Below are 16,196 nucleotides of genomic sequence, written 5' to 3' on the forward strand. Positions count from 1 at the left end.
AGGTTTCATAAATATAATTTTGTTCGAGTATTTTAGGTGCTAAAAGTTTAAGATGTTCTGCATTTACCAAAGCTATTGATTTTTGGGTATATTGTGCTTGTTTGGACGCTATTATTTTAATAAAAAATATCTTTTTTTAATAGAAAAAGATCTAATTTTTTTTATTTTTTAGTGTGTTTGACAAATTTCTAATAGTAAAAGTAAAAATTTTAAATAAATTAAAAAATATCTTTTTTAAAAAGTTGTAATTTATATTTTTTTAAAAAGATTTTTTTTAAAAATATTTTTCATGTAATAAATAAACAAAAAACAGTTATCAATTCACACACTCGGCCTCGTGCTCTATCTTCATGATCTTTGTTACTAAATTGGGTACTGACTCGTGCCATATATAATAGCTGGTTGAACTTGTTACAACTACCAGTTGTACATCTTGCAAATTGTTTCATTCACTTATGGAGGTTCTAAATCACATCCTCAAATTCAATATAATTGCAGTCGTCAAAGTTTTAAGAGAACTTTAAAATCACATGGCATTACACCAAATTAATCATATAGCTACACTTGATTTATGACCCTTATTTTAAGGGTCTCTATTCATTAATATAGTAACATTTATATATTAATTTTTTAACTGTCACTGATCTAATCACTAATCACAATCTCACCCTTTTTTTATCCTATTTTTTCAAAAAGCATATTCACACTTTCACCGTGAGAAAGAGAAGAGAAACTAACAACCATCACCGTGCTACAGTTCTTGTTTGCCAACGCGGTTCAAGTTCGCCATTCGCCGTTCACCGATGCGGTTCGAGTTCGCCATTCGCCGTTCACCATCGCGGTTCGAGTTTGCTGTTCGCCGTTCACCATCGTGGTTCGCGAGTGCAAACCCTAATTCCCTCCTTTCGGCGACCATTTCTTCTCTTCCAATCACAATATTGAACACCAGTAGTGAGTATTTGATTATTCTTCTACTATATTTATTTCTCCTACCATTTCTTTGTTGTTCATCTGATAGTGAATAACTTATACATGATTGTTATTCTTTGGTACTGTTACTTGTGATTTTCAATTGTTGATTGATTCTTCATCTAAGAGATTATGCTTTATATCTTATTATATGGAGGATTGTTTTGTTGGAAGCTTTAAATTTTGTTTGTCTTAAAATTCATTTTGATTTTACTTGCACACAACCTGCTCGATGAAATGTTTCAACTAAAATTATGGCTGATTTGATGCATTTCTAATTAGAAGGATAGATAATAGTAAAATTGATGCACTGATATGGTAGACCTCTCCTCGTCATCTCTCTCTGTTTCAAGGTTTCAAGCTCTCTCTTCGACAAGTAGCACTCCTCCACTGTAATAATATCCCCTTTTAGAGTGATTTTAATTTCATTTCTGATGTGTTTCGCAGGGATTACAAGATTCTTACTCTAATTCCTCACTTCAATTAGGTATGTGTGCTTTATCCTTATGGAGTTATGGTAATGCTTCAATAATTTCTTTCTTTGCCTTTTTAAATAGAAAATGTTGATTTGTAAGATAAATCAGCCTCAAGTCCTGTCGTTATGCATTTTATGTTAATTTTGCCAATCCGATCAGGAGAAGGAACTAGAATTATTCTGAATAAAAGATGAGGGCAATTCATTTCATATGTTTCTCCATGATTCAAAAGCTTCAATTGCCGTTTAGCATGTATTTGAGCTTCAATTGATGTTCCTGCATATTTGATACATTTGTGATGAATCTATGTGACTTAATTAACATTTTTAATTTGTTAAGAACTTAGTAAAACTAGTGAATAATGCCAAAGTTATGACCAAATTCAGGCATTGTGAGTTCCTAGTAAACTTCATTGTTTGCTTGAAATTATCAAATTCATAGCACTTGATTAAAGAGCTGAGAGAACTAATTGTCTAACAAATGTTAAAAATCTTGACATTTTGACATGGATAGATTTAATTTCCCTGTTTTGACATGTTAAAAGAAATAAAAAGCCAAGCAAATGTCTAATGTGAAAACTTTTGTCCCTTAATTTGATTAATTCTTTAATGGCATCGAGTTAGTCATTAACATGAAAGAAATAAGGTTAATTATTTTTGCCATGGCAAAGCTCAAAACATGGGAAAATATTGTTGTGACGTTATAATTCATTTAGGTGTAGCTAAATGATATTTGTTCTTTATCATGGGATAATTAATACCATAAAATTTTGGGATAGGTCGCTGGCACCAAATTATTTCTATGTTTTCTTTTTCATCTGTTGCATGAAGGGCGGTTATTGGAGGGTGGTGTGAAACCTGCACACATGAAAACCAAGAATGTATTTATTTTAACTAACAAATAAAAGGTTGAGTTCACATCATGGTTTTACATTTTTTTTTCAATAGTAACACTTGGATGGTGCATTAGAGCTGACGCTCAATTGGATAAGCAAGTTCACAACATTTTCTGATTTTGATTCACAGTAGCAACTAATTGCTGACCTTGTGAGGATACAAAATGATGGGATTGTTGAAGTTGATCTAGAAAGAAGTGCATCTGTTGCAACTAAAAGGTGAAAGAATGATCATTTTTCTTGTAATATGTCTTCATGTATGAAATTTTTCTTTCTTATTCATTCTGAACACCTTTGTTAATTCCACTGGGTATGAAATTCAATTCAATGACTCTGACTTGACCAATTCCTTTTACCCTTTTAATTTTAATTATATCCTTCCTTCTCTTCTTTTCTCTTTTGTTCTTCTCTGCCTTGTTATGTTGTACTCCAGTATATAACTATTCCTTGTTCCTATCAATCAATATGATCATTTCATATGATCTGTTATTGAATTAAATTTTTTTTTTGGTTCTAGTCATAGTCTACTCTTAAAATTAAAGATAGTGTTTGTTGCAACTTCTTAGAATATGTGACACGAATATCATGGATTCTTGGCCTTTTTTTTGTTAGTAGTTTGAACTGAAAACACATTCTGGCCCTAAATTGTAACCCTCTTAGTTTATCTTTGTCCATGAAAAATATAATTTCCTTTTCTTACTTTTTATAATAATATTCATGCTCTTTTTATTCATACTCTATTCCCTTTAATTATATTTCTTACTATGTTTTTACAGGTATGAAGAGAAAAAGGTCAATAAAGAAGTATCAAAGTCCTAAAAAATTTCTCAAAGATGTTGAAGATGATAAATTAGTGTCATCTCCTAATACAAGAGGAAATGATCATATCTCAATTTTCAATTTTACCAAATTCTTAAAGTGTGAATTTATACATGATTGTTATTTTTGATTTAAGTAATATAGTTTTCTCTTATTTCTTTTATGTTTTTACAGGTATGAAGAGAAGAAGGCTAATAAAGAACTATCAAAGTCCTAAAAAATCCCTCAAAGATGTTGAAAATGCTAGACTAGTGTCATCCCCTAATGCAAGAGGAAATGATCATATCTCAATTTTCAATTTTATCCAATTCTTAAAGTGTCATCCCCTAATATTGTTTTTTCTTATTTTTTTATATTATTGCAGGTATTAAAAGGAGAAGGCTTGTACAATTTGAAGAGGAAGAAGATGAACATATTGAACCGAATGTTTTATATGCTAGAGAAAATGTTCATCTCTCAAATGATGAAAATGGTAACTATTTCCTCTTTTAGCATACTATGATAAAAGTATTGTGAAGTTTTTAATTCCTTTAATTAGGTTTCTAATTTTTTTACTTTGAAGTTATGTTGGCACGAGAAAAAAGACATCTTCCAAGTCATTTTAGGTCAACATCTTCTAAAGGCACGAGTCAACAAGAGCATATAGCTCAAAGTTCATCCATTCAAATGATTCTAAGAGATTTGCCGTTTTTATTATTGTAACAATGTTTCTTGCGTTTTCTTACACAAAAATCAGTTTAAAATTGAAATCTATAACCTCATACAAATGATCAAAATCAATTTAACATAACTATATATTTCATATTTTAGTAACAATTAGGGTAAAGTAACTCTATATACATGGAAAGAGTAGAGTGCATGCAATTACTGTGTTTTCTTAAGGAAGGTACCTGTTCAACTATTATTATATATAAAAAATATGAAATATTATGAATAGTAGCACTATTATTGTATATAAAAAAAATAGTGCACTATTTAATTTTATGAATTATTATTCCCCATGTCTTTGGATCAAGCACTAGCTTATAAATATATCATAGCTAACCAAGCACTCAAGCTGAAAATATTTAGAGATTAAATTTTACTTGAAAAAAATTAAACTTTTATGCTTTTATAATTTAATTCAATTTATTTTCCAGAATAATTATATATGTAAAAAGGTTTTAAAATATTTCTTATCCCGAAAAATTATTCTAAAAAGAATATTGATTAAACTATTCAAGAGGATTGAAATCTATAACCTCGTATAAAAATCAGTTTAACATAACTTGATGACTGAAAAGAAGTTCAGTTCCAATTGTTGGAGAAGATTAAAGCGAGGAACATCCACGAAAATAAGAGTACAATACATCAAACAAGTTAAAAGTCATCCCCTAATATTGTTTTTTCTTTTTTTTTTTATATTATTGCAGGTATTAAAAGGAGAAGGCTTGTACAATTTGAAAGGAAGAAGATGAACGTATTGAACCGAATGTTGTATATGCTAAAGAAAATGTTTATCTCTCAAATGATGAAAATGATAACTATATCCTCTTTTAGCATACTATGATAAAAATATTGTGAAGTTTCTAATTCCTTTAATTGGGTTTCTAATTCTTTTACTTTGAAGTTATCTTGGCACGAGAAAAAAGACATCTTCCAAGTCATTCTAGGTCAACATCTTCTAAAGGCACGAGTCAACAAGAACATATAGCTCAAAGTTCATCCATTCAAAATGAAGTTCATAGTCATAGCCTATCAGATGCTGATTTTCTTAATAATGAAGAGGTAAATGGAGTTGCTATTTCTAGAAAGAAGTGGAACACCACATGGTTTGTTATTGTTGTAGGTATGTTATTTTTTTTTATTAATTTACTAACTGTTTTCAATTACTAGCTGTCTTAAATAATAGCTCTTTTTATTTTCTTTTTAGATGAACAAGGGGTTGAAAAGAGTATGCATCTTAAAGTAAAATATGCATTTTCCCTTCATCATAGTAGGAAACGAGTTCTTATAGAATGGAATGGAAGTGGTCAGCCAATTGGAGAATCCGGTGGACTCTTGGGAGGTGTTTTGGGGCTCATTGCAAGTAATTTTAATAATTTTTCTATAATGTACAAAACTTGGCATAAGGTTCCACTACAATACAAAGATGCTGTTTTTGAAAATACTATTAAGGTATGCTATTTTTTATTATATTTTTGTTTTAAAAAATATTTTTGAAAACACGGTTTACCTTAAGTTTTGTATACTAACAATATATTTATGTTTTTTTTGAAGAAAATATTTGTTGTTAATGATGATGAACACAAAAGGTATATATTGTCAAATCTTGAAAATAAGTGGAAGAATAATAGATGCAAGCTATTCAATGAGCATTATAAATCGGAACTTGGTTGGGATGCAAATGTTAATTTGAATCCAATTGGAATTCCCAAAGACCATTGGGCTGCATTTTTGGAATATAGATTGAGTCCAAAAACTCAGGTAAACACATTTGTTATTTGTTAGTTTTTATTTGTGTTTAAGATCCATTAACTTTTATGCTTGTTAATGTGTAGAAATTGTGTGCAAAGAATGCTACAAATCGGCAACAATTAAAAATTCCTCACACTCTTGGCTCAAAAACACTTGCTAGGAAACGCCATGAACTTGTACATTTGTTTACTTTCTTAGTATTTTTGTTTTATTAACTTTTTGTTATTTATATTTTAATTTGACCAATCTTATAATAATGTTAGGAAGTTAAAACTGGACGACAATTTAGTAGAGGAGAAATGTTTTCTATCACTCACAAGAAAAAAGATGAAACATTTGTCAATGGGGAAGCACAACAAAAGAATGTAAGATAAAATTCTAATCTATATTTATTCCCACAATGATATGAACATAGTTAGATAGAGTGGGGGTGGCGGTGGGGTTTAATTACTTGCTGCATATGTCCTTAATCAAAGGAACTAATTAATATTGGTTTCACTTTTGTTAACTTTTCTAAACTTGGGTTTATCTTGGGGTCAGTAGTTATGTATAATGATTAATGGTATAGATGGAAGAGAGGGAGATTATTATTATCATTTATTTTGGATTCGGATTATTTTTGTGTGTATGTTGAGTTTATAGACTAGTTTGGTTGAATTTGATTGATATGTTCAACATTGTGGTTCGGAATTTAGTCCATGCAAAGAAAGAACATTATATAGCATTGTTGCTACTGAAATTTTTATGTATCCACTTTAGACAATTAAGGTTGAAACTAACCCTACCAAACATATCCAGAAATGGTGTGGGCTAGGAAGTGTTGCGCAAAATAGGAATTGAATTGCAGTGCTATAACTCACATATTGTCTTTTAGTGACAGTGGAAATTTTGACAACATGTCATTTCAGGTGCCAAGAGTCAAGTAATAGCTATAGTTGACAGGGATAACCACTACATTATTATTTTTATGCATTCAGAGATAAATAGTGCTTTTCTAGATATAAAGTATTGCAAGAATAGTAATATGAAGTAGTAATTAAATTAAAGTAAAGCGCTTTATCTTCAGGCTTGAATGCTTGATTTTGTTCTTTAAAATAGTAGTACTCCTGTTACTTAATAAACTCGTAGTACTTCTTTGAAAAATGATTGATAAATTCTATTGGACTAATATTGCATATGTAACATTATTATTTGTCTATAAATCACTTCAGGAAGACTTACAAAAGGAAATTAGTGAGGGTGCTTCTGAAAATGAAGCATATGTTAAAGTATTCGGCAAAGAGAATTCAAGCTGTTAGAGGTATGGGATTTGGTGTTCGTCCATCTCAAATGATTGGATCCTTATCCCGCTCAAGAGAGTCTATGCAATCTACTACAACTAGTGGACCATCAAGAACTGAATATCAAAACTTGAAGTTACAAGTACAATTGCTACAGGAACAGAATTTTCTTGTGAATCATCAAAAGGGTCAATTGCCACCCGGTTTTCCTATCGAGGTAAGATAAAGACATATGTTATACTTAATTTTATAGACTTGCGTACTTAATTTTCATCATCAACAACTTCTAAAATGATTGTAGTTTAATTTGAAATCATAGCCTCTTGTATAACAATTGTTGATTTGTTAAGTATCCTTCTAAAATATTTCCTAAAATATATATTTTTTATTTTCAATTGTAGGTTGCAGATTTTGAATCACCGACACATACAAGACCATATTCTTCTGCCAGTCATGAACCTCAACAACATAGGCCATCCAACGTTTAAAGAAGTTTTATGATTGAATTGTTAGGTTTACAAGTTTGGATTAAGTAGGAATTTTTTGAATTTATATATGGATTATTACTATGTAATTAAAACTTGTAGAATTCAACTTTTGAAATACATTGTTGCTATTTTTGTAAAACTTGGGGGATTGAATTTGGATTTGTTGAAAAATAGTCATTTATGGAGAATTTAACTTTTGATAATAGAAATTTTGATGTTGGAGAGATTATGACAGTTTAAAACAGTCACTAAATACAGGAAAAAAATGTCACAGGAATAAATAACTTAGTAACGGTTTTAAATCAAAAAAATGTCACTAAAAATATTGTGACGGTTTAAATAGTCACTAAATATGCCTAAAAATTGTCATAAGAACTAGTAACTTAGTGACGGTTCAAAACGTCGCAAAATAAAGTATAAAAAATACTTTTACAAGTGTTATAAATTAGTGACAATTTTATACTTTAAAAACCGTCACAAATAATTTAGCGACACTTCTTACCAACGGTGGTCCAAAACCGTCACTATGCCAGCTGGCGACGGTCAAATCTGTGACGCTTTTTTAAGCCGTCGCAAAACCATTTAGTGATAGTTAAAACCATCACCAAGCATTAAAAAAAACCGTCGTCAAAATGCTGTTTTGTTGTAGTGTGGGAATGTAGAGTCTTTATTAGAAAGATATCAATGATTTGGGATATATTAATAAGAACGTTCAATTTTCAAACCCATTTTATAAAAGTAAATCAAAGCAAGAATATATATATAGCTATGAATTGTAAATGCAATCAACGGGGGAATGCATAGCAGAGCAAGAAAAAGTCAAAAGAAATAGGTGCAAATCTTTGATAATAAAGAGGGCCAAAATGTAAATATTATGCAAGAAACATGTAGGAAATATTGAAGTTATTCACCTTTGCTACGTTAGTTTTCTAATCGAGTAAAACCTCACCCTAGCCCCTGACGATTTCGCAAAGCCCTTTTTCACCCCCTAAAAAAAGGTATAATGTCATTGCGACCTCTATCCATCACTTTTGTTAGATATCATAGCCTTTCCGTCAAAATTTCCATTAATAAGAGGTAAAGACTACATGTAAGGTTATGCTGCTACATGTTATAGGATAATCCATTTGGACAGATCGGCTCCTTATACCGTAAGCAAAACATTGGTGTTTTGATGAGGCCAAAACGTTGCAATCCACAACAGCAATATCATATAAGCAACCTCTTCCCATTCATCTCCCTTATTAACACTAACAATTACAGAAGAATCTTAAGAAAAATCCTATTTCACACCAGAAATTCTCCAGTGAGAGACACCATGATGAAAGATGAACAATGTGACGGTGTAGTGACGGCGAAGAGCTGACGTCATCATGACATAGCATGACGTCTTGTTCGAGGATTACGAGGTAGGCTCTTTGCTTGGTTTTCTAGCATTTTTCTATGTTTGGTTTTGTTGTGGTCTTGTGAGTGTGGTTCTGCTAGATGGTCCTACTTTGTAACACCTTGCATGCAACTCGAAGTTAGTGGAATTAATGGCTTGTCTAGTAGCTAAGGCGACAAATATTTTCTATTTTATGGTTGATTAAAGAAATTAAGTAATGAAAATCAATTAGCGATTTCTGATCAATGTTGAGTGAGGTAATTAAAAATTGGTTTTGAGTTGTTAAAGTTTAGTTTAATTTACTGTTAGCTTACTACAAATGTCTTATGAAATTGTGCCTGTGTTTTACCATGGAGGTTGGTTTAAAGGAAATGAGGATGGTGTTCTCAACTACATGAATGGCGAGGTTAACAGGTTTTCTAAGTTGGATAGAGACTTGGTCATTTACAAAGACTAAGTGGAAATACTTAAGGGTTTGGCAACAAAAGAGAAAGAAGTGAAGAACAACTGAGGCTACTGACAATCCATCAGGGCAGCGGCAACATGTCCAACAAGTTGAGTAGCAAGTACTATGTAGACCTAAGTTTATAGTGTTTGTGGGTTTAAGAGTACCCTATCAATATCTTTAGGGATCTAGTCTGCACAAAAAGTCAACTAGAGTTTAATTGTCTCTATTTTGTCTGTTTACAACATCAGGATGTGCCTCCCACTAGCAATGCTCCACGGCCCAATGGAGTTAATCCAAATGTGACAAACGGTGAACCAATAGAGAGTGAAGCAATTGATCATGTTGTAAGTGCTACTTGTGTATAATATTGCATTTGAAACATTATGAACATATTAAGTCTAAATTTTAAACTTAGCTGTGCATATAGGCTAAAGCTAAGAAGCAGAACAAGAAATAATCAAAAATAGAAATTACAAAGCCGCCAGAACAAAGAGAAGATGAGATTCCACATTATCAATCAACACCACTAGTTGAGGTATTGGGATTGTTTTTCTCAATGTCAGTGCTTCTGAGTTTAAGCTTGGGCCTTAATTATTACTTTTTGAGAGTTATAGTTAGCTTAAAGTTGGGCTTGTATTAGAGAAAGTTGGGCAAAAGAGCCCAAAATTCACTTCCAAGATCATCATTCCGCCGAGTGTAAAGCTTTGGCCGCTGGGCGCAGGGACAGGCCGCCGGGCATGGTCTTCCGCTAGGCGTGTTACTTTGTCCACCAGGCGTGGCTTCATGGGTTCCTTTGGGGCATGCTTCTGATTCCTTAGGTTACACTTTTGCTGTCTTGGTATTTTCTTTTTGGAAAAGCTTTCTTTCTTGTTTGGTTTTGAGCCGAAAACTCCTGTAAATACAAAAACACTAACATAACTTTAAATATTTGATTCTTTATTAAATTTTATTAGAAAACATAAGAAATTTGATTAAAACTTAAAAAAAAATAAAAAATACTTTAAAAATTGCTTAAGATGATATGTCATCACAACACTAAACTTAAAAATTTGCTTGTCCTCAAGTAAAAAAAAAAGATAAACGGAGTTTAATTTAATGAAAAAGAATTAAAAATTTTTTAAGATTGAAAACAAAAAGTGAAATTTATGATAATCCTTGTGGTTACATTTGACTTCTCTTATCCTTCATGAATCATGCATACTTAGGTTTTAGGAATTTTCAAAACTAAAATTCGAATTATATTATGAGAATTCTTTAAAATTTATATGACTTTTATGCAGTTTACTTCTTACTGGGATTATAAGAAAGATCTTTTACGGCTTTTGACTCCTAGTGCTTTGTCACAAGACAGCTCGTAACGGACTTTCAATCGATAATTCCAGGGCAGTTGGCCTAAGTTACCGGGTGACAAAGCACTCCTCGAATCTAATTATCCAGGCATCTCCTTGACTCAATCACACCACAAGCACATAACTAGGTTTTGTCCCAGACATCGATACACAGATCCTCTTTGGACTTCTTAATGTTTTGTTTTAAGACAACTCTTTAAGCAGGCTTTCAATTGATAATTTCAGTCTAGTTGGCCTAACTTATTAGGTGATAAAGCACTACTCAGATTTACCAGCCCAAGTCTATACTTAAAATAGAAATATCATAGGCACATAACTGGACCCTAATCATTGGTGCTCTGAGCCTTAGAACTTTTTATTTCTTTGATCTTTCCATGCTTCTTTTTTCAAACTGCTTCAAGGAATGGATAGTCAAATACTTATAATACTTTTTTTAAATTTCTATTTTTGAATATTTCTTCTTACGTTTTCACAAGATTCAAATATTTCAAATTTCTTCAAATGGTACCACATATACTTAAACATCTCCACTGTTTGTTTTTAAATTATTTATTCAATCTTCTAATAAAGATATTCTCGATTAAAATTAGTTACTAGAGGAACAAGTATTCAAATTTTAAGTTTTTAGAAAAGAGGAAGATAAAATAAGAAAATAAAAAATAGAATATGCAATGCATGTGAAGAAAAAAACTAAACAGAGAAGAAAACAAAATGAAAGAAACAAACTAAGAAAAACTAAAAGCATAACAAAAACAAAAGAGAAAGAATTAACTAATCAGCATTATAAAGAATTCACCTTATTCGAATATTATCCAAGTCTATTTAGTTATCACCACTACTTCTTGTGCCAGGTCTTTTATGATATATGGTGTTACTAACACTAAACTTAAAGATTTATACCAAACTTAGATATTTACATTAAACTTAAAAATTGACAGAATAACGAGTATAAATCATGGATAAAAGTATACATGCATGAAAAGAAAATGGATAAGATGAATGCAAGTATCAGTGGAAGAACAAATAAAAAAAACAAATTTTGATACAAAACAAAGAAAAAAAAAGAAAACATGGGTAGAAATCTTTAGTAAAAACTGATTTTTTTAATTAAAAAATGGATGTTCCCTTTTTTTTTTACGTTTAAAAATTAAGAAAAGAAAATAAAAATTAAAAAAATAGTTTAAAATCATTTTAAAGAGGATCCATGTGATTATTTTGTTAAAAAAAATATTTTACTAAGTTTAAATTAATGAACATAAAATAGAATTTAAAAAAAATTGAAAAACATTTTGAAAAAGAACAAGAACAAGAATGCGTATATAGAATACTTATTTAGAACAAAAAAGATAAGAACTTTTTTTTTTCAATTAATTATAAGAAAAGACTTTAAAGAAAAGAAAAAGATACTCAGCGATTAAATTTCTTCTCACAATTCGATTACCTCTTTGTGAACAACTTCTTTTGTTGGATTAAGTCTTTTTTGTGTTTGCACTACGAGTTTAGAATTTTCTTCTTGTTAGATTTTGTGCACGCACATGTTGGACTTATTTCTTTCAGATTTTTTGAGAATATCTCCTCTATTGAATAAGTATTTTCTTCCTTGGTTTGTTGGGACAAATTAGTTAGCCATTTTATTGAGCACTTCTTGGCTTAATGGTTTAACCAAATCACTCACTGGTTTCTTCAGATATGCTGAGATTTCAGCCCTATACATGAATTGCCTCAAATTCTTTCGAAGGATTTTGTGTTTCCATTAGGAGCTTGGCAACATGCTCTATTTGCATCTCTAAGTTTCTAATGGAGATTTTTTTATTTTTGAGGTGTGTTCTTGCTTCTTGCGTGAAATTTGGATTTATTGAGCAGTCATTCCACAGCAAGTTCAAGAGATGAAGGTTCTTGAAGGATTTGATATTCAACATTAAAATTTATTTGCTTGTTTGACATGTTAAATATTCTTATCTTTGATTCTCCCAATCAGAAATTGGATAATCTCTCGATTCAGGGAAGGATGAGTAATTGGAGGAGTATCCAAGTGTTTATACTACGTTTGTTCCACTTGTTTCGTGAGGAAGAAAAGTTGTTGCATCATATATTCATTGTTTGCTAAAATTTTTTTCACAATATCTAACTCCATCATTTTTTGTACACACAAACAAAAAAGATCAAACATGCCATATGGAATAAAGAACATTAAAGAAGAAAAGAGGGTTTAAACAAAATAAAAAAATAAAATAAAAAAATGAACATAAAAAGGAAAAGAAAAACGTGAATAAGAGAAGAAAAATAAGAGAGATAAAAGAAAATAGAAAGAATGTCGAAGAAAAGAAAAGAAAAGAAAAAAAAGAAAGAATTAAAAATAAAAGAAAAGAAAGTAGACAAGATCTATGTTAGGATTTAGTCGGACGTTATGTTGTCAATTTCAATTAATTCCCAGCAACAGCACAAAAAATTTGACGAGCAAAAATTAAAACTCACGAATATTAGTAAGTATATCGAATCATTCAAATAATACCATGATAAACACACTTGTAATTCTTTAGGCCACATTTTTACTATCTTTGTGTTTTTTTTTTGGTAGAAAAGCTTCATTTCTAACTCCGCCTATGTTACACTAGCGGTACATAGCCGGTTACAAGCCCGAATAAAGGAGGAGGGTTGTGTTAGGTCTTCGACAACTAACATAAAAATATAGTCGAACACCATGACATGAATCAAAGACATTATTGCGCTAAAACTAGGTCATTGCTCAGAAGCAACGCGTTGTATGGCTCGAGTACGATGTCAAATGAGCAAGAACCACTGCATCGGTGCCCGAATGTAGTGTTAAATGAGCAAGGGTTCTCGCGTTTTCATGAACGGACGAGGATAAATAAGCTAGTTCACAAAGTAAAAGGTAAAGGTCGGAGCGACAGAAGGTTAAGATTTGGGACATGGAACATAGGCACTCTAACAGGAAAACTCATGGAGGTGATGGACACCATGATAAGAAGAAAGATTAACATTATGTACCTACAAGAAACAAAATGAGTTAGTGCGAAGGCTAGGGAGTTAGATACTTCTGGTTTCAAACTTTGGTATACAAGAAAGGTGAAGAATAGGAATGGAGTTGGAATAATTGTGAATAAGCCGTGGAAGAAGGACGTAGTGGATGTTAAGAGGGTGGGAGATCGGATAATCTCTATCAAACTTGTGGTGGAGGGAAGTGCTTTCCATGTGATTAGCACCTATGCACTGCAAGTAGGTTCGAACAAACAACACAAGATAAGGTTTTGGGAGGATCTAGAGAGTTTGGTTCAAGACATACCTTTGGGAGATAAGATTTTCTTAGGAGGAGATTTAAATGGCCATGTTGGGAGAGAAGTGACTGGATATGGGAGTATTCACGGAGGCCATGGTTTCGGGGTGATCAATGCCGAGGGTAAAACTATTTTGAACTTTTCCTCAACCTTTGATCTTCTCATCGCAAATACATGTTTTAAAAAGAGAGACGAACATCTTATAACCTATAAGAGTGGCATGACAGGCTCTCAAATTGGCTTCTTCTTGTTGAGGAGAGTCGACCAAAAATTTTGCATTAATTGTAAAATTATCCCGGGAGAGAGTTTGACAACACAACATAGGGTGCTCGTCATGGTTTTTTGTGTTGAGAAAAAGTTGAGGAAAAAACCTCATACGAAGAACCCAAGGACGAGGTGGTGACGGATGAAAGGTGAAGAACAAAGAATCTTCCTAAGACGGGTAGGAGAAGAGGCAAAGTGGGATGGGAATGGAAGCGCGGAAGAGATGTGGAGGGAGATGGCAGAAGTTATTAGAAGAACAACAAAAGAAAGCTTTAGTGAATCTAAAGGAATAGGACCAAGAGACAAGGAGTCTTGGTGGTGGAATGCGAGTGTACAAGATAAGATAAAGATAAAAAGGGAGTGCTTTAAAGAGTGGTCTTTATGCTGCAACGCAGATAATTGGGAAAAATATAAGGCAGATAAGAAAGAGACAAAAGTGGTTGCAAGTGAAGCAAGAACAAGAGCATATGAAGGTTTCTACCAGTCTTTGGGCACGAAAGAAGGAGAAAAAGGTATATATAGAATTGTAAAGATCCGTGAAAGAAGAACGAGAGATTTGGATCAGGTTAAATGCATCAAGGATAAGGATGGAGAGGTGTTGGCTTAAGAGGAGAAGATTAATGAAAAGTGGAAGAGCTACTTCTACGAGTTATTTAATGAGGGACAGAAGACTCTTCCGAGCCTTGGTCGGTTATGCACAAGGGAAGAAGATCAAAACTTTGACTACTATCAAAGGATCCGAGACTTCGAGGTAAAAGAGGCTCTAAAGCAGATGAAAAATGGCAGGGTAGTAGGACTTGATAATATCCTGATTGAGGTTTGGAAGGGTTTTGGAGAAAAAGGCATGAACTGGTTAACCAAGCTTTTTAATAATATTTTAAGGTCAAAGAAGATGCCTGATGAGGGAAGAAAGAGCACCTTGGTACCTATCTACAAGAATAAGGGGGATATACAAAGTTGTAGAAACTATAGAGGGATCAAACTTATGAGTCATACCATGAAGTTATGGGAAAGGGTGATAGAACGGAGGTTGAGAAAAGAGACACAAGTAATAGAGAGCTAATTTGGATTTATGCCAGGCAGATCTAATACTGAAGTGATATACCTATTAAGAAGGATGATGGAGAGGTATCATAGTAATAAAAAGGATCTACATATGGTGTTTATTGATTTGAAAAAAGCATATGATAGAGTATCAAGGGAGATCTTATGGAAGGTTTTAGAAAAGAGGAGAGTAAGGATCGCATATATTTGTGCAATTAAAGACATGTATGATGGGGCCACAACTAGTGTGAAGACTCAAGGTGGTGTGACAGACGGATTATCTATTGGTATAGGATTACACTAGGGATCATCCTTAAGTCCATACCTTTTCACATTACTCTTGGAAGTACACATCCAAGAGCTTGTGCCATGGTTCATGCTTTTTGCCGATGATATCGTCCTTATGGGAGAGTCAAGGGAAGACCTAAATAAGAAGTTGGAGTTACAAAGAGAAGCTCTAGAAGTGTATGGTCTGCACATAAGCCATAGCAAGATGGAATATATGGAATGTAAGTTCAGTTTGAGAAGGGAAAACCCTAATATTGTAAAACCTGGTTACTTAACGGCTAAGTAACCCATAAATGAGAATTTATTCTAGAAAGCCTAAAATGTGATTTTTATGGCTTATTATGATAGAGGAGATTGAGACGAGAATTTCGGTACCAATTTTATAGAATTCGGACCAAGATTGGACCGAACAGGCCAAACCGGGCCAACCGGACCCAAAGTGGGTCCTTGGCCAAACATAACTAAACCAAAACCCTAGTTTTCAGCATTCTCTCTCCTCACTAAACACACTCACATGCTGAAATTGGAGGCACAAGAGGGAAGAACACTCTCTCAAGTTCTTTCTCTCAATTGATCTTCAAACCACCATAACTTTTGATCTAGAGCTCCGATTGCCGCACCGTTTGCGGCCATGCGTTCACTACGGAGAGCTCTAGAAAACCCATACAATTAATTTTGAGGTAAGCCACGTTTTTTGCTTCGAAATTCCAGCCTTGTTTTCGAGTTTTATGAGCAAAAG

At 32.5% G+C, this 16,196-nt stretch overlaps 1 long non-coding RNA gene and 1 pseudogene across 1 annotated transcript; both read left to right on the top strand.

Moving 5' to 3' along the window:
• The first annotated feature begins 3,271 nt into the window (after window positions 1-3,271).
• LOC107474414 (uncharacterized) lies at window positions 3,272-4,988 on the top strand. The gene is made up of 3 exons (XR_008005882.1): window positions 3,272-3,631; window positions 3,722-3,764; window positions 4,812-4,988. It is a non-coding gene; the product is annotated as an uncharacterized LOC107474414 (long non-coding RNA).
• Window positions 4,989-13,271: 8,283 nt separating this feature from the next.
• Window positions 13,272-16,196, top strand: part of LOC110278185 (uncharacterized) — a 7,404-nt pseudogene continuing 4,479 nt past the window's right edge.

Source organism: Arachis duranensis, chromosome 2 (genome assembly GCF_000817695.3).
Source record: "Arachis duranensis cultivar V14167 chromosome 2, aradu.V14167.gnm2.J7QH, whole genome shotgun sequence".
Lineage (NCBI taxonomy): Eukaryota > Viridiplantae > Streptophyta > Magnoliopsida > Fabales > Fabaceae > Arachis > Arachis duranensis.